Source organism: Procambarus clarkii, chromosome 82, assembly GCF_040958095.1.
Source record: "Procambarus clarkii isolate CNS0578487 chromosome 82, FALCON_Pclarkii_2.0, whole genome shotgun sequence".
In the NCBI taxonomy this organism is placed as follows: domain Eukaryota; kingdom Metazoa; phylum Arthropoda; class Malacostraca; order Decapoda; family Cambaridae; genus Procambarus; species Procambarus clarkii.
This window is the reverse complement of record NC_091231.1, coordinates 8,907,663-8,927,913: the sequence shown is the minus strand read 5'-3', so window position 1 is coordinate 8,927,913 and position 20,251 is coordinate 8,907,663. Positions and strand designations below refer to the sequence as shown.

The following is a 20,251-nucleotide window of genomic DNA, read 5'->3' as shown; positions in this document are numbered from 1 at the left end:
AGAACTATTAGCTGAATATCAAATATATGGATTTAAACTATTTCACACAGATAGATATATTAGACGAGGAGGTGGAGTAGCCATATATGTTAGGGACAATTTGAAATGTAGTCTCAAAGAGGGAATCAAAACAGAGCCACACACAGAAACTATTTGGATTGAATTAAACGAAAAAGCTAATAATATTATAATAGGAGTAATATATAGGCCACCAAATTTAGACAGAATGGAAGCAAAGCATCTATGGGATGAAATATCTAGAGCATCTAGATCTAACAGTATTTATGTCATGGGTGACTTTAATTTTAGCGGAATAAACTGGTTGAACAAAACAGGGAATAGTGAAGCAGAAGATTTTCTAGAATTAATTGACGATTGCTTTCTTACGCAACACATTATGGAACCAACACGGGAAAATAATATTTTAGATTTAGTGTTAACTAACAGGGAAACGCAAATTAATGACATCGAAATAGGGAGTGAGCTAGGGAGCAGTGATCACAAAGAAATCAGATTTAGCATAGAATGGAATAGACCAGTAGGAGAAAATTCTGTTAAAGTGCCAGATTTTCGAAAAGCTGATTTTAATAGCCTAAGAAATTTTTTGGGTCAAATTGATTGGAAAGTCTTGGGTATGGGGTGTGGGCCGGTCTTGGAGCGAGACATGAACCCAGCGATAGGTGACTTAAATGGGGATTTCGATGTGGATTCAATATATAACTTATTTAAGAATATTCTAAACAAAGCACAGGAACGTAGTATACCATACAAATTGAATAGATCGAATACTAATGACCCAAAGTGGATAACAAAGAATTTGAAGAACCTTATAGGTAAAAAGAGAGCTTGGTACAAAAGGATTAAAAATGGGGAGGTCACTTTAGAACAGGAATTCGTACAACTGGTTAGAAATGTTAAAAAAGAGATAAGGAAAGCAAAAAGAAACTATGAAGTTCGCATAGCAGGGCAAGCAAAGACAAATCCTAAAGGGTTTTTTCAGTTATATCGTACTAAGACTAGGGAAAGGATAGGTCCATTAAAAACTGAGACAGGTCAAATAACAGATAGTGATGAAGAGATGAGTAGTATTTTTAATAAATATTTTGTATCTGTATTTACTAAAGAGGAACTTAACAATATGCCTTCAGCCGAACAAGTCTATGTGGGTGGGGACGAGGACAGGTTGACGAGTTTAGCAGTTACCAGGGAGGATGTTCTTAAACAAATAGTAAAACTCAAACCAAACAAATCCCCAGGGCCGGATGAAGTGTTTGCTAGGGTGCTTAAAGAATGCAAAGAGGAGCTTTGTGACCCACTGTCAACCATATTTAATAAATCAATAGAGTCAGGCAGAGTGCCAGAGTTTTGGAAAGTTGCTAATGTGATACCAGTTTTTAAGAAAGGAGATAGATCACTTGCGTCTAACTATCGACCAATTAGCCTAACGTCCATTGTGGGAAAGTTGCTCGAATCTATAATAGCAAATAAAATTCGTCTTCATCTTGAAAAACATAAATTAATAATTGAGTCGCAACATGGTTTTATAAATGGCCGTTCATGTTTAACAAATTTGTTATCTTTTTATTCTAGCATTGTTGAGGCAGTTGATAGTGGTAAGGATTGCGATGTTGTATACCTTGACTTTAGCAAAGCTTTTGATACAGTGCCACATGAAAGACTGATTAAAAAAATAGAGTCTCATGGTATTGGGGGTGCTATATTAAGCTGGATTAGGGCATGGCTATACCAAAGGAAACAGAGAGTTAGTATAAATGGAATCAAGTCAGAGTGGGAAAATGTTGTAAGTGGAGTGCCTCAAGGCTAACCTCAAGGCTTGAAAAACTTGAAAAACATAAATTAATAATTGAGTCGCAACATGGTTTTATAAATGGCCGTTCATGTTTAACAAATTTGTTATCTTTTTATTCTAGCATTGTTGAGGCAGTTGATAGTGGTAAGGATTGCGATGTTGTATACCTTGACTTTAGCAAAGCTTTTGATACAGTGCCACATGAAAGACTGATTAAAAAAATAGAGTCTCATGGTATTGGGGGTGCTATATTAAGCTGGATTAGGGCATGGCTATACCAAAGGAAACAGAGAGTTAGTATAAATGGAATCAAGTCAGAGTGGGAAAATGTTGTAAGTGGAGTGCCTCAAGGCTCTGTCCTGGGACCTCTGTTGTTTATAATATATATAAATGATTTAGATTCAGGTTTGAGTAGCAACATTTGCAAATTTGCCGATGATACGAAAATCGGTAGGGAAATTAATTCGGAGGAGGACTCACTATCACTTCAAGTTGATCTAGATAGGGTTTTGAAATGGTCAAAGGATTGGCAGATGCAGTTTAATGCTGATAAATGTAAAGTTCTGAGGTTAGGTAATGATGATAGAGTTACAAGATACGAGCTAGATGGTGTTGTGATTGCGAAGTCGGATTGCGAAAGGGATCTGGGAGTTATGATTAGTAAGAATTTAAAACAAAAGGATCAATGCATAAATGTTCGTAATAAGGCAAATCGGACACTTGGATTTATTAATCGCAGCGTTAGTAACAAGACACCTGGTGTGGTTCTCAAGCTATATCTTGCTCTAGTTAGGCCCCATTTAGATTATGCAGTTCAGTTTTGGTCGCCATATTATAGAATGGATATAAATTCACTTGAACGTGTCCAGCGTAGGATGACTAAGTTAATTCCCCAAATTAGAAATCTTTCATATGAAGAAAGATTAACAAAGCTTAAGTTGCATTCACTGGAAAGGCGAAGAGTTAGGGGTGACATGATAGAGGTTTACAAGTGGATGAATGGACATAACCGGGGGGATATTAATAGGGTATTAAAAGTATCAACACAGGACAGAACACGAAACAATGGATATAAATTGGATAAGTTTAGATTTAGGAAAGACTTGGGTAAATACTGGTTCAGTAACAGGGTTGTTGATTTGTGGAACCAATTGCCGCGTAACATTGTGGAGGTGGGGTCCCTCGATTGTTTCAAGCACGGGTTGGACAAGTATATGAGTGGGATTGGGTGGTTATAGAATAGGAGCTGCCTCGTATGGGCCAATAGGCCTTCTGCAGTTACCTTTGTTCTTATGTTCTTATGTTCTTAAGGCTCTGTCCTGGGACCTCTGTTGTTTATAATATATATAAATGATTTAGATTCAGGTTTGAGTAGCAACATTTGCAAATTTGCCGATGATACGAAAATCGGTAGGGAAATTAATTCGGAGGAGGACTCACTATCACTTCAAGTTGATCTAGATAGGGTTTTGAAATGGTCAAAGGATTGGCAGATGCAGTTTAATGCTGATAAATGTAAAGTTCTGAGGTTAGGTAATGATGATATAGTTACAAGATACGAGCTAGATGGTGTTGTAATTGCGAAGTCGGATTGCGAAAGGGATCTGGGAGTTATGATTAGTAAGAATTTAAAACAAAAGGATCAATGCATAAATGTTCGTAATAAGGCAAATCGGACACTTGGATTTATTAATCGCAGCGTTAGTAACAAGACACCTGGTGTGGTTCTCAAGCTATATCTTGCTCTAGTTAGGCCCCATTTAGATTATGCAGTTCAGTTTTGGTCGCCATATTATAGAATGGATATAAATTCACTTGAACGTGTCCAGCGTAGGATGACTAAGTTAATTCCCCAAATTAGAAATCTTTCATATGAAGAAAGATTAACAAAGCTTAAGTTGCATTCACTGGAAAGGCGAAGAGTTAGGGGTGACATGATAGAGGTTTACAAGTGGATGAATGGACATAACCGGGGGGATATTAATAGGGTATTAAAAGTATCAACACAGGACAGAACACGAAACAATGGGTATAAATTGGATAAGTTTAGATTTAGGAAAGACTTGGGTAAATACTGGTTCAGTAACAGGGTTGTTGATTTGTGGAACCAATTGCCGCGTAACATTGTGGAGGTGGGGTCCCTCGATTGTTTCAAGCACGGGTTGGACAAGTATATGAGTGGGATTGGGTGGTTATAGAATAGGAGCTGCCTCGTATGGGCCAATAGGCCTTCTGCAGTTGCCTTTGTTCTTATGTTCTTATGTTCTTATGTAGGTAACCCTTAAAGGGTTTGAATTAGGGACTGAGACTGAGACTTACACACCAAGGGACTGAGAGGGATACGAACCCCACAATACTTGACCCAACGTCTGACCAGGCACACTAGCCAGAAGAGCTGATTCAATTCAGGAGACGCGGGATGAGGCGCCTCGCTTTACGTCAGTGCTACAGTGAAGATACGTGCTGGCCTCCCAGGGGCCGCAGCCGCAGGGGTTGCTCAGCCACCACAAGAAGGAAACAGCTGGAAATATAGGAGTTTCCACACATGGCAAACCCACAGGTGGAGCATTTTGCTCCGGCACCACCACAACAGGCAAGAGAGAGGGGAGCGGAAGCCATCCACACCTTTCTGCAGTCACGACCACTAAACTATGTAGAGTTAATACAGTTAGGGCCACTAAACTATGAATAGTTAATACAGTTAGGGCCACTAAACTATGAATAGTTAATACAGTTAGGGCCACTAAACTATGTATAGTTAATACAGTTAGGGCCACTAAACTATGAATAGTTAATACAGTTAGGGCCACTAAACTATGAATAGTTAATACAGTTAGGGCCACTAAACTATGTATAGTTAATACAGTTAGGACCACTAAACTATGAATAGTTAATACAGTTAGGGCCACTAAACTATGTATAGTTAATACAGTTAGGACCACTAAACTATAAATAGTTAATACAGTTAGGACCACTAAACTATGAATAGTTAATACAGTTAGGGCCACTAAACTATGAATAGTTAATACAGTTAGGGCCACTAAACTATGAATAGTTAATACAGTTAGGACCACTAAACGAAGAGTAGATGTATCTTGAGATCATTTCGAGGCTTAGCGTCCCCGCGGCCCGGTTCTCGACCAGGCCTCCTTTTTCTTACACACACCCCCAGGAAGCAGCCCGTAGCAGCTATCTAACTCCCAGGTACCTATTTACTCCAAGTAACAGGGGCATCAGGATGAAAGAAACATTTTGCCCATTTGTCTCCGCCTCCACCGGGGATCGAACCCGGAACCTCAGGACTACGAATCCGAAGCGCTGTCCACTCAGCTGTCAGGCGCCCATTTTAGATGATTTAAACTCTTAAAACGAATCTGAGCAAAGTGATTTGATGAAGGAAGGAAGGAATTATCAAGGGAAAGCGCCAAGCCATTACGACTATATAGCACTGGGAAGGGGTCAGGATAAGGATTTGGGGATGGGATGGGGGGAAGGAATGGTGCCCCAACCACTTGGACGGTCGGGGATTGAACGCCGATCTGCATGAAGCGAGACCGTCGCTCTACCGTCCAGCCCAAGTGGTTGGGCTGTGATTTGATGAAACTTTCCTATACAATGAATGGCATGAAAGAAGGAGAAGCACTCAAGGGCTTGGTGGCCGCTGCCGACCTGCCCGGCACCCACACGCAAGTGGCCACAACCCACATTCTTACTACTTTTACGTTGATACAACGTTGAAATGACGTTAAAAACGTTGTGGGTTCCGTTGTGTGCTTCTGGATAAGTGTATCATGGAAGTGCTTGTACAGTTCCTAGTACCTGTAGTAGGAATAGTCCTCACGCCAGCCGACAGACGCAGACCTGCGAGCATCCAGCGGCTCATCTGGGCTCCAGGCGTGAGACTGGACAATGTAAGCACGGTTTGCTAAACTGGGGTCCGTGACAGGACCCCAGCGGGTCTCAAGGCACGATGAAAAACAATGCATTCATCTTCTTTCATCACATCTTGCTTTATGTCGGCCTCGGTGGCTGAATTGTGCCAAGCATCAGTTATATAAAGGTACATTTATATAAAGGTACATTTATATAAATATACAAAATAAAATAAGTATATTTATTATGGTTTTTGGCCACAGTACTTACTTGTGGATGTGGGACTGTGTACAGAATTTACAAACCTTTAAATTTAAGATATTAATAAATATTGACAGAGTAAAGGTGTCATTTATTAATAATTACGTCATGTAAGGATAAGTTAATATTATATGAACATTGTCGATAATATTTTTTGGGCATCTCTGACGTCTGAGTTGGGGTAGGGGGGGGGGGAGGGAAAGTGAGCATGCAAGGCTCCGGACAGAAGAAGGGATAGCTTAGAGGTTGCCTCACCCACCAGTGAGCATGCAAGGCTCCGGACAGAAGAAGGGATAGCTTAGAGGCTGCCTCACCCACCAGTGAGCATGCAAGGCTCCGGACAGAAGAAGGGATAGCTTAGAGGCTGCCTCACCCACCAGTGAGCATGCAAGGCTCCGGACAGAAGAAGGGATAGCTTAGAGGTTGCCTCACCCACCAGTGGGCATGCAAGGCTCCGGACAGAAGAAGGGATAGCTTAGAGGCTGCCTCACCCACCAGTGGGATGATGATGGGCGACCCTGGATAAGAGCCACGTCCCCCGGCGGTGTTTGCCTGGTGTGGGCCGAGTGTGAGACACCGTACCATATCAACGAGGCCACCGACCTCTAAAGCAGTGAACATTCTTGCTGGCCGTATATTACTGGCCAGTCCACTACTCCGTGTCGCTCTGCACCTCACTGGTTATTACCGTAATGGTCTTCTTGCTCTTATACATCTTGCTCTTATATAGAAACAAGCATTTACTTGAAGAATATAATTTTTTTTAATTTATATTAATAACAAGATCTAATTTCAAAAATCACATAAATCATTGCTAAATATATAATTAGAGTGCGTTAATTAGTTTTTAACATTTACTAAAGAGAAATAGTCGAGATTGATGTCAAACAATTCCATCCTCTACTAGCGAAAATTTGTCGGTTGGATGGAAAATTTCGCTTCACGATTCTCATGCAATTTAAATATAGTATATTTACACATTGTCCAAGAGATTCTCCAATTTCACGGACAATTTTCCGCGTGAGGGAGAGAGGTGAGAGATGGAAGTACCCTCCACGACCCCCCCTCCCCCCCCCCCCCCTTCAGGTGCTCCCAGACCTCTCCCTGCACCCCCTACCGTGTATCCGTCTGCTGCAGTCTCTGGGACAGGAGTCATTAAGCACATTTGGTCAACTACTTTCGAAACCTGTACATCTTTCTTCAATCATATCAGCTTTGTTTACTTTTACTAAACGTTTACGAGCTTGAAAGCGTCACAACCCATGTTTTTGTTATTGTTATAAACACTCACGTCGTGTTTTGGAGCCCATAAACTGTTTAATAAAAGCAAACAAAGCCGCCATGCTTGTAGAAAGATGTACAGGCTTCGTAAGTGGCAGTGTAAATCCTTGATGAATCCTGGTCCAGATGGCTGGAAACTTTAGGTGGTGGAAGCAAGCAATAATAGGTGGCATGTGTGTGTGTGTGTGTTGTGTGTGTGTGTGTGTGTGTGTGTGTGTGTGTGTGTGTGTGTGTGTGTGTGTGTGTGTGTGTGTGTGTGTGTGTGTGTGGTGTGTGTGTGTGTGTGTGTGTGTGTGTGTGTGTGTGTGTGTGTGTGTGTGTGTGTGTGTTGTGTGTGTGTGTGTGTGTGTGTGTGTGTGTGTGTGTGTGTGTGTGTGTGTGTGTGTGTGTGTGTGTGTGTGTGAGTGTGTGTGTGTGAGTGTGTGTGTGTGAGTGTGTGTGAGTGTGTGAGTGTGTGTGTGTGTGTGTGTGTGTGTGTGTGTGTGTGTGTGTGTGTGTGTGAGTGTGTGAGTGTGTGAGTGTGTGTGTGTGTGTGTGTTTTTGTGTGTGTGTGTGTGTGTGTGTGTGTGTGTGTGTGTGTGTGCTCACCTAGTTGTGTCTGCAGGATCGAGCATTGACTCTTGGATCCCGTTCCTGTGTGTGAGTGTGTGTGTGTGTGTGTGTGTGTGTGTGTGTGTGTGTGTGTGTGTGTGTGTGTGTGTGTGTGTGTGTGTGTGTGCTCACCTAGTTGTGTCTGCAGGATCGAGCATTGACTCTTGGATCCCGTTCCTGTGTGTGTGTGTGTGTGTGTGTGTGTGTGTGTGTGTGTGTGTGTGTGTGTGTGTGTGTGTGTGTGTGTGTGTGTGTGTGTGTGTATGTACGCGTGAGACCAACTCTGGTACCCCCCCCCCCCTGCCACCGGAGACCTGGACGGGACCACCACTGGACCACCACTGGCCCACCACTGGACCACCACTGGCCCACCACTGGCCCACCACAGGTATCACATACCACACTCACCCACTACTAATCGCTCCAACTACTATATGTAATGAACTACTACCAACGTTCCTGTAGGGTGTTCTGTCAAATGAATTTCTTCATGTTTAATGACATTACTGCATCCAACACTACAACGTGTCCACTGTATCCAACACTGGAACGTGTCCACTGTATCCAGCACTGGTATGTATCTACTGTATCCACCACTGCAACGTGTCCACTGTATCCAGCACTGGTATGTATCTACTGTATCCACCACTGCAACGTGTCCACTGTATCCAGCACTGGTATGTATCTACTGTATCCAACACTGGAAATTAAGCTTCTTGATGTGTTTAAGGGAAAAAAAATTCTGATCAATAAAAAGCCATCGGGCATCTAATATTTCACACTTGACCAGAATTAAATTGAACTCTGGGTGGATTGTATTATGGAGGAAGTACCGTACGTCTATGAGTCATCCAATAAGGTTAGCAGGCATCTAGATGTTACCACTGCTAGGCTTAGGCTCGGCTACAAGTACCTCTGGGAGTTTGTAACATCTGCTGATGTAGATTTGACTAAATGTAAACTCTGTCAGCAGAACTATTCGCATACTTTGCGTCATTATATAATGGAATGTGAAAGAATTGCGGAATACTGAGATAACACCATTAACGGAGTTCAAAAAATGTGTAACTACTTCATTCATAATGATGTGCTGCCAGGAATCTTAGCGAGGTATTCAACATTTGCTTACTGTAGGTAATGCATGCACGTGACTGTAGAGCTGCCGCCCAGTTGGGTGGGTGTGGAGCACATGACTGTAAAGCTGCCGCCCAGTTGGGTGGGTGTGGAGCACATGACTGTAAAGCTGCCGCCCAGTTGGGTGGGTGTGGAGCACATGACTGTAAAGCTGCCGCCCAGTTGGGTGGGTGTGGAGCACATGACTGTAAAGCTGCCGCCCAATTGGGTGGGTGTGGAGCACATGACTGTAAAGCTGCTGTCCAGTTGGGTGGGTGTGGAGCACATGACTGTAAAGCTGCCGCCCAGTTGGGTGGGTGTGCAGCACATGACTGTAAAGCTGCCGCCCAGTTGGGTGGGTGTGGAGCACATGACTGTAAAGCTGCCGCCCAGTTGGGTGGGTGTGGAGCACATGACTGTAAAGCTGCCGCCCAGTTGGGTGGGTGTGGAGCACATGACTGTAAAGCTGCCGCCCAGTTGGGTGGGTGTGGAGCACATGACTGTAAAGCTGCCGCCCAGTTGGGTGGGTGTGCAGCATATGACTGTAAAGCTGCCGCCCAGTTGGGTGGGTGTGGAGCAAGACTAGTAACTGTGTGACTCACCATAGATGTAAAGTGCCTTGTATAGTGACTGTTGTGAGCCTCTTGTTGAATCACGTTTGATATAAAAAGATTATTGATATGTATATGTGTAAATGATTGTATATATATATATGTACATGAATATTAACATTAACAATTGTGTAAATAGTTTCAAGAGATTGTCACGAGGGTTCAGTTCCTGAGCCTCTAATGTTCCTCTGTAACCCTTTACACCACCGCCTACGGGATGGGTATGGGGTGCATAATAAAGAAATTAAATTGACTAGCATGGAGCGTGACCTGGGATTACCAGGTGTTTATATACGAGGGAGTGGCGGCCGCTGTTAAACTATAATGAGTCAGCCAGTTGTATAATGTCAAATTTCATCAAGTGTTTCTTCCGAACATGATTCATTGGCGCGTCATTATATCCTGGAATTTTCCGTGTAATTGTGATACTGAATATAACAATTGTGTGGCTGTTCATTTATAATATTTGTGCTTCTTTATTATGTGTGACATGGAGGTAATGCTGTAATGACTGAGTTAATTTGGTCTTGCATAGAGTCAGTGTATTTTTAGGACCTTAATTGTGATTTTTAATTTAGTGGGTATTGTCTATGTTGAATAGTACTAAGTTAACTTTGGTATTATTGTCCTTTGTGTCTTTAATTAATAGTTAAGTGTCATTTGCGTCTCTAAGAATGTAATCTCGTTTTCCGTAGTTCTTTAACTGTTAATTTTAAATAATTTTTCTGTGTTTTAGATCTGATGAGTACTATAGAGTATTCGAAATGTTATGGATTTAAATTGAAACGTAAATATTTTAAACAAAATGTTCGAATTGCTAATCGTGTTCCTGTTTTATATATGACAGCGTCAGACCACGGAGGAAAATTGAAACAGGAATTTCCTACAGTACTTTCGTATATTAATACATCTTCAGAAGGCGTCCACTTCTGGACTCCTTCTGAAGATGTATTAATATACGAAAGTACTTTAGGAAAACACTGTCACATTTTTAATCACGTGTTTATTTTTCGTGATTAATATATATATATATATATATATGCGGAAAATCCACAGAGAAATATGAAAGGAGGTGAACGTTTCGGCTTTGTTAAAGCCTTTGTCAACACCAGACTGACTAAGGAGAAGGGAGAAGGGGGAGGATATATAGGCCGACACCTGACCAACCCATCCCTAGGGTTGGTCAGGTGTAATTAACCAAAAACAGGTATAGCTTAGCTTAGAATGGTCAAAGAGGATTAAGCGGTCAGAGAATAAGGATGAAAGATTAAAGATAAGCCTCATGAACACACAATATATGAATATACAATTATAATGAGACATTGTAAGCCTCTCTATCAGAGTTGTTTCTTAAACTGTTGTGCAATATTATAACTTAAAAATGGATCAAGTTTGTACATTCCAGTACTAACATTAAGAAGATTTGGACACTGACTGATTAGAGCAGACTCAATCAAATTCCGTTCCACGAAATCCCCACAATTGGTAATGGTTTTTGCCCCATTCCAGTTAATATTGTGATCGCATAAACTCGTATGTAGATACAATGCATTAGACGTTTGGGCAGTTCTTATACTATAAGCATGTTGTGACAACCGCAATTGTAAGGACTTTCCTGTTTGTCCAAGGTACACAGAATCACAATCATTGCAGGGAATCGAATACACACAACCTGCTGTATCAGGGGAGTTTTTTATTAAATTGGATTTGATCGTACTATTAGAAAACACCAAATTTATATTAAGTTTCTTAAAAATCAGAGACAATTTTTCAAGTCCACTCGCATAAGGTACCACCAATGAGAAAAAAAAAAAAAATTATTAACTCATTGGTGGTACCTTATGCGAGTGGACTTGAAAAATTGTCTCTGATTTTTAAGAAACTTAATATAAATTTGGTGTTTACTAATAGTACGATCAAATCCAATTTAATAAAAAACTCCCCTGATACAGCAGGTTGTGTGTATTCGATTCCCTGCAATGATTGTGATTCTGTGTACCTTGGACAAACAGGAAAGTCCTTACAATTGCGGTTGTCACAACATGCTTATAGTATAAGAACTGCCCAAACGTCTAATGCATTGTATCTACATACGAGTTTATGCGATCACAATATTAACTGGAATGGGGCAAAAACCATTACCAATTGTGGGGATTTCGTGGAACGGAATTTGATTGAGTCTGCTCTAATCAGTCAGTGTCCAAATCTTCTTAATGTTAGTACTGGAATGTACAAACTTGATCCATTTTTAAGTTATAATATTGCACAACAGTTTAAGAAACAACTCTGATAGAGAGGCTTACAATGTCTCATTATAATTGTATATTCATATATTGTGTGTTTATGAGGCTTTTCTTTAATCTTTCATCCTTATTCTCTGACCGCTTAATCCTCTTTGACCATTCTAAGCTAAGCTATACCTTTTTTGGTTAATTACACCTGACCAACCCTAGGGATGGGTTGGTCAGGTGTCGGCCTATATATCCTCCCCTTCTCCCTTCTCCTTAGTCAGTCTGGTGTTGACAAAGGCTTTAACAAAGCCGAAACGTTCACCTCCTTTCATATTTCTCTGTGGATTTTCCGCATAAAATGATCAGTGTTTTGTGATCGTCAATTGCATATATATATATATATATATATATATATATATGTATATATATATATGTATATATATATATATATATATATATATATATATATATATATATATATATATATATATATATATATATATATATATATATATACCCTGGCTGGTATAACATTGGCTGTAGTAAAAAAACACATTGTGCTGCAGCACTTAATAAACCACTCTTATCACCTTCTGTATGTTTGCTCAATATCAATATTATTACACAAACAAGTCACATTAACGTGACGTCTCAATGAGTAAATCTCACCACTTGGGCTGGACGGTAGAGCGTCATGCAGGTCGGCGTTCAATCCCCGACCGTCCATAAGTGGTTGGGCACCATTCCTTACCCCCCGTCCCATCCCAAATGCTTATACTGATCCCTTCCCAGTGCTTTATAGTCGTAATGGCTTGGCGCTTTTCCCTGATAAGCCTCTGCACTTCCTACAGATTTTATCATATTATTATTATTATTATTATTATTATTATTAATAATATCTCTCCAGTACTCAACTAAGCACATGACATTTGTGAACTAAAATAAAATTTACAAATAATAAAAATTTCGTTTTGGGAACAGGAAGCCTGTAGTGAGGCATATGGAGACCCCCCTACCACCCAGGTCGCCTACTGACCCTCCCCAGGACGACCTTCCCCAGGACGACCTTCCCCAGGACGACCCCCCAGGACGACCCCCCAGGACGACCCTCCCCTGGACGACCCCCCACCCCCAACAGTGGACCAGCTCCCGGGGGCCTCAAATCTCAGACGATCACCGATCGATCTGTGACGATGTCAACGGAGACTACAGCTGCACACTAGACCCAGGCTCCATCAACAGCAGCACCCTCCACTCCCGCCCCTAAAGCTCCCACCATCACCATCTCGCCAGCTGCACTCGCAGACGTGCTGTCTCTGACCACCACCAACACCACCACCGCCGACGTGACTCAACCAGCTTCAACCCCCACTCATCAACTCCAGAGCCACCCTCCACCTCAGGCTGTGAGACCCAAGCAAAATCCACCAACTACAGACTTTTCCATTGCTGTTCCCCAGGGAAATCGAACCGTGAATTCTCGATTATGAGTCGAAAGGCAGCGCACTGTAAATAGAAAGCAAATTTAATATTCTGTAAAGCTCAGTCAAGGCGTCAGGTGAGCGGCCCACGCGGGGGTCAGGTAGAATGACCCCGTGTCTTGGCACAGTGGGCTGGAGGTCACAGGTGGTGACACAGGTGGTGGAGGTGACACAGGAGAACCCTGTGAGACCTCACGTACGCAGAGAATGAGGAGAGAGAAGGTATAAGCCCCCATGGCAGCCGGTGAACAGCCACCCACCACCCCACGAAGGGGGGTCTCCTCGCTGCCTGTCGTGCACAACACCTCTACCCACTTAACACAGGTCCTTAGTGCAAGTGAATGTTGCGACGACTGCCACAGACACGTAGGGAAAGTGCCCCCTTGCTATATTGTTGTTCCCAGACAGGTAACATGCACTGTCTCCCTCCACAACCCACAGCCACCTGTAATGGCTGACCATTATCACTTACTACAGTTGTCACGTGCTGTGACACGACCATTCATCTCTCTCACTCACTCACTCACTCACACACACACAGTTGATTGACAGTTGAGAGGCGGGACCAAAGAGCCAGAGCTCAACGCCCGCAAGCACAATTAGATGATTAGGTGAGTACACACACACACACACACACACACACACACACACACACACACACACACACACACACACACACACACACACACACACACACACACACACACACACAAGCTTTTCATCTGATGATATTCACTCTGAATGAGCCGGATATAAGGGAAGTTAAGTTGGAGGCCTCTACCCCTGGGAATGAGTGACCACAGTGTACTCATATTTGAGCACCAACTAGAGCCAGGAGTAATCTCCCCCAAGAAAGAACTAGGAAGCAAGAGACTGGCATACCGAAATGAGAATTATGAGATGATAAAAGTCCTAAGAGAAATACCATGGGAAACAGAACTCAGAAATAATTCCATCCATGACATGATGGACTATGTCACCCAAAAGTGTCAGGAGGCAGTAAACAAGTTTATCCCAGACCAAAAGGAAAACAATTTGAAACAAAAGAGGAATCTGTTTTTTTAATTGACCATGTATAGAAGGAATGGAACTAAATAAAAGGGCGTGAAGGAACTACCGAAATAACAGAACACCAGAGAGCCAGGAATGAGTATGTCAGTGTGAGAAGAGAAGCAGAGAGACAGTACGAAAATGACATAGTAAATAAAGTCAAGACCGAACCAAAACTGCTCCATAGTCACATCAAGAGGAAAACAAGAGTGAAAGAACAGGTGATTAAATTGAAAACAGGTGAGGACAGGTATACAGATAATGACAAAGAGGTGTGAAGAACTCGACAAGAGATTCCAGGAGGTCTTCACAATGAGACGAGGAGAAGTCCCTGAAGTAGGAGAGGTGGCAGTAAACCAGACAGCCCTGGAAGGGTTTGAAATTACTAGAGATGAGGTTAAGTGGCATCTGATAGATCTGGACGTGAGAAAGGCTGTTGGACCGGGTGGAATCTCATCATGGGTGCTGAGTGTGCAGAAGCACTTCGTTTGCCATGCTCCATGGGTTATAGTAAGTCACTGGAGACAGGAGACCTACCAGAAATATGGAAGACAGCTAATGTAGTCCCAATATACAAAAAAGGATGACAGGCAAAAAGAGAACTATCAAGAGAAAGCACCAAGCCATTACGACTATATAGCACTGGGAAGGACTCAGTATAAGGATTTGGGATGGGATGGGGGGGGGAGGAATGGTGCCCAACCACTTGAACGGTCGGGGATTGAACGCTGACCTGCATGAAGCTAGACCGTCGCTCTACCGTCCAGCCCAAGTGGTTGGTATGGATGACAGGCAAGAGGCACTGAACTACAGACCAGTGTCCCTAACTTGTATACCATGCAAGGTGATGAAGTAGATCGTGAGGAAAAAGAACCCCATAGTAGCACGTCTGGAGAGAAGGAACTTTGTGACACACCACCAACATGGGTTCAGGAACGGCAAATCTTGCCTCACAGGGTATAACAAAATTATATGGCCAGATGACAAAAGATTAAGCTAGAAAGAGAATAGGGGCAGACTACATTTTCTTGGACAGCCAGAAAGCCTTTGGCACAGTACCTCATAAGAGGCTTGTGCATAAGTTAGAGTAACAGGTAAAAAAAGGATAAGCACAAAGAAGCAGAGAGATACTGATGGGGTAAGACCTCAAAATGGAGTGACATCACCAGCGGAGTCCCACAGGGTTCTGTATTTGGGTCTATTCTGTTTCTGAAATATGTAAATGATCTTCCAAAAGGTATAGACTCATTCCATTCAATGTTTGCTGTCGATGCTAAAATTCTGAGAAAAATTAAGAAAGAGAAGGACAGCAAGAGGCTACAAGATTACCTGGACAAATTGAAGAAACAACAAATAGGTATTTAGAGTTTAACACAAGCAAGTGTAATGAAGATAGGTGTAGAAAGCAGGAGGCCAGATACAAGGTACCATTTGGGAGATGAAATCCTTCAAGAATCAGGGAGAGAAAAAGACCTGGGGGTTGATATCATGCCGGACCTGTTCCCTGAAGCCCACATCAAGAGGATATCACCAAGAGCATACGTTCGGTTGGCCAACATAAGTACTGTCTTTAGAAACTTGTGAAAGGAATCATTTAGAACCTTGTATGCCACATATATCAGACCAATGCTGGAGTATGCAGCAACGCGTGGAGTCGGTAACTAGTCAAGCACAAGACTAAATTCAGGAAGGTTCAGAGGTATGTCACTAGAGTTGCACCTGAGCTGAGGAGTACGAGCTACGAGGAAAGATTACGGGAACTAAACTTCACGTCGTTGGAACAGAAGAGTTAGGGGAGATATGATCAACATGTACAAGATTCTCAAGAATTGATAGGGTAGATAAAGACAGATTATTTAACACATGTGATACACGCACAAGGGGACACAGGTGGAAGCTGAGTACCCAAATGAGCCACAGGGGCATTAGAAACAACTTTTTCAGTGTCAGAGTAGTTAGTAAATGGAACGCATTAGGCAGTGATGTGGTGGAGGCTGACTCCATACACAGTTTCAAATGTAGATATGACAGAGCCCAGTAGGCTCAGGAACCTGTGCACCAGTTGATTGACGGTTGAGAGGAGGGATCAAAGAGCCAAAGCTCAACCCCCGCAAGCACAATTAGTCGAGTACACACACACACTAGGAGTCTCCCCGGCACTGCACTAATGTCCCTTCATTTTTCTCCACCACATATCACCAGAGACACATGTAGACACCTGTTGCGGCCACTCGTAGATAACCTCACACACAACACCCGCATTTTGTCACTCTGCCCCTTGTTACGTCAGGCAGCTCCTGCCACCCCGCGAACCCACGTGCTGCATTCATAAGCCAAGCATGGGACGAGGGGGCGCGGAGTGTCTTGGACATTACACTGACGAGGCGCGGGGACGAGGCGTGGGGGGCGAGGCGTGGGAACGTAGAAAGGATTAGGCTGTTTTTGCGTGGACTTCAAAATGACAGCCTCTTACACACACTGTCATTGAGGACGATCAATGCCCGTCATGTTAAGGCTACTGACCAGCCAGGCAGCACACTATCAAACACCACCGCCCGCACACCACATAATACACCACCACCACCGCCACCACCCGCAGATTAACACTACAGATTGCCACCGCTGGCAGACGGGCACCATAGATCACCACCGCTGGTAGGGAAGGTGAGGTGGCAGAGTGACACCATAGATCACCACCAGGGCTGTGAGGACGGTGTGGTGGCCAGGGCAGGCCGGTGTTGACTCAAGAGTGTCGGGTGGTGGAGAGGTGTAGTGTTGGGGGCAGGGAGGGGCGGGGAAGGCTAGCCAGCCGCCCTCCAAACCCCCCACCACACCGTACACGGCCGCACTTGGGACACCACTGCCTGCCACCATCACTGTCTGCCACCCCCCACCATCACCACTGTCTGCCACCCCCAGCACTGTCAGCCACCCCCACCATCACCACTGTCTGCCACCCCCACCATCACCACTGTCTGCCACCCCCACCATCACCACTGTCTGCCACCCCCACCATCACCACTGTCTGCCACCCCCACCATCACCACTGCCTGCCACCCCCACCATCACCACTGTCAGCCACCCCCACCATCACCACTGTCTGCCACCATCACCACTGTCTGCCACCCCCACCATCACCACTGTCAGCCACCCCCACCATCACCACTGTCAGCCACCCCCACCATCACCACTGTCTGCCACCCCCACCATCACCACTGTCAGCCACCCCCACCATCACCACTGTCTGCCACCCCCACCATCACCACTGTCAGCCACCCCCACCATCACCACTGTCTGCCACCCCCACCATCACCACTGTCTGCCACCCCCACCATCACCACTGTCTGCCACCCCCACCACTGTCAGCCACCCCCACCATCACCACTGTCTGCCACCCCCACCATCACCACTGTCTGCCACCCCCACCATCACCACTGTCTGCCACCCCCACCATCACCACTGTCTGCCACCCCCACCATCACCACTGTCTGCCTCCCCCACCATCACCACTGTCTGCCACCCTCACCATCACCACTGTCTGCCACCCCCACCATCACCACTGTCTGCCACCCCCACCACTGTCAGCCACCCCACCATCACCACTGTCTGCCACCCCCACCATCACCACTGTCTGCCACCCCCACCATCACCACTGTCTGCCACCCCCACCATCACCACTGTCTGCCACCCCCACCATCACCACTGTCTGCCTCCCCCACCATCACCACTGTCTGCCACCCTCACCATCACCACTGTCTGCCACCCCCACCATCACCACTGTCTGCCACCATCACCACTGTCTACCACCCCCACCATCACTACTGTCTGCCACTCCCGCCATCACCACTGTCTGCCACCCCCACCATCACCACTGTCTGCCACTCCCACCATCACCACTGTCTGCCACCCCCACCATCACCACTGTCTGCCACCATCACCACTGTCTGCCACCCCCACCATCACCACTGTCTGCCACCATCACCACTGTCTGCCACCCCCACCCCCACCATCACCACTGTCTGCCACCCCACCATCACCACTGTCTGCCACCCCCACCATCACCACTGTCTGCCACCCCCACCATCACCACTGTCTGCCACCCCCACCATCACCACTGTCTGCCACCATCACCACTGTCAGCCACCATCACCACTGTCAGCCACCCCCACCATCACCACTGTCTGCCACCCCCACCATCACCACTGTCTGCCACCCCCACCATCACCACTGTCTGCCACCACCACCATCACCACTGTCTGCCACCCCCACCATCACCACTGTCTGCCACCCCCACCATCACCACTGTCTGCCACCCCCACCATCACCACTGTCTGCCACCCCCACCATCACCACTGTCTGCCACCCCCACCAGCACCACTGTCAGCCACCCCCACCATCACCACTGTCTGCCACCATCACCACTGTCTGCCACCCCCACCAGTGTCTGCCACCCCCACCATCACCACTGTCTGCCACCCCCACCAGCACCACTGTCAGCCACCCCCACCATCACCACTGTCTGCCACCCCCACCATCACCACTGTCTGCCACCCCCACCATCACCACTGTCTGCCACCCCCACCATCACCACTGTCTGCCACCCCCACCATCACCACTGTCTGCCACCCTCACCATCACCACTGTCTGCCAACCCCACCATCACCACTGTCTGCCACCCCCACCATCACCACTGTCTGCCTCCCCCACCCCCACCATCACCACTGTCTGCCACCCCCACCCCCACCATCACCACTGTCTGCCACCCCCACCATCACCACTGTCTGCCTCCCCCACCCCCACCATCACCACTGTCTGCCACCCCCACCATCACCACTGTCTGCCTCCCCCACCCCCACCATCACCACTGTCTGCCACCCCCACCATCACCACTGTCTGCCTCCCCCACCCCCACCATCACCACTGTCTGCCACCCCCACCATCACCACTGTCTGCCACCCCCACCATCACCACTGTTTGCCTCCCCCACCATCACCACTGTCTGCCACCCCCACCACTGTCAGCCACCATCACCACTGTCTGCCACCCCCACCATCACCACTGTCTGCCACCCCCACCATCACCACTGTCAGCCACCCCCACCATCACCACTGTCTGCCATCCCCACCATCACCACTGTCTGCCACCCCCACCATCACCACTGTCTGCCACCCCCACCATCACCACTGTCTGCCACCCCCACCATCACCACTGTCTGCCACCCCCACCATCACCACTGTCTGCCACCCCCACCATCACCACTGTCTGCCACCCCCACCATCACCACTGTCTGCCACACCATCACCACTGTCTGCCACCCCCACCATCACCACTGTCTGCCACCCCCACCATCACCATTGTCTGCCACCCCCACCATCACCACTGTCTGCCACCCCCACCATCACCACTGTCTGCCACCCCCACCATCACCACTGTCTGCCACCCCCACCACTGTCTGCCACCTGCCAACCCCACCATCACCACTGTCTGCCACCCCCACCATCACCACTGTCTGCCACCCCCACCATCACCACTGTCTGCCACCCCCACCATCACCACTGTCTGCCACCCCCACCATCACCACTGTCTGCCACCCCCACCATCACCACTGTCTGCCACCCCCACCATCACCACTGTCTGCCACCCCCACCATCACCACTGTCTGCCACCCCCCACCATCACCACTGTCTGCCACACCACCATCACTGTCTGCCACCCCCACCATCACCACTGTCTGCCACCCCCACCATCACCACTGTCTGCCACCCCCACCATCACCACTGTCTGCCACCCCCACCATCACCACTGTCTGCCACCCCCACCATCACCACTGTCTGCCACCCCCACCATCACCACTGTCTGCCACCCCCACCATCACCACTGTCTGCCACCCCCACCATCACCACTGTCTGCCACCCCCACCACTGTCTGCCACCTGCCAACCCCACCATC

The 20,251-nt window shown here is 46.2% G+C and overlaps 1 protein-coding gene across 1 annotated transcript in view; it reads right to left on the bottom strand.

Annotated features, from left to right (window-relative positions):
- Nucleotides 1-20,251, bottom strand: part of LOC123764300 (signal peptide, CUB and EGF-like domain-containing protein 1) — an 89,578-nt gene that overhangs the window by 35,610 nt on the left and 33,717 nt on the right.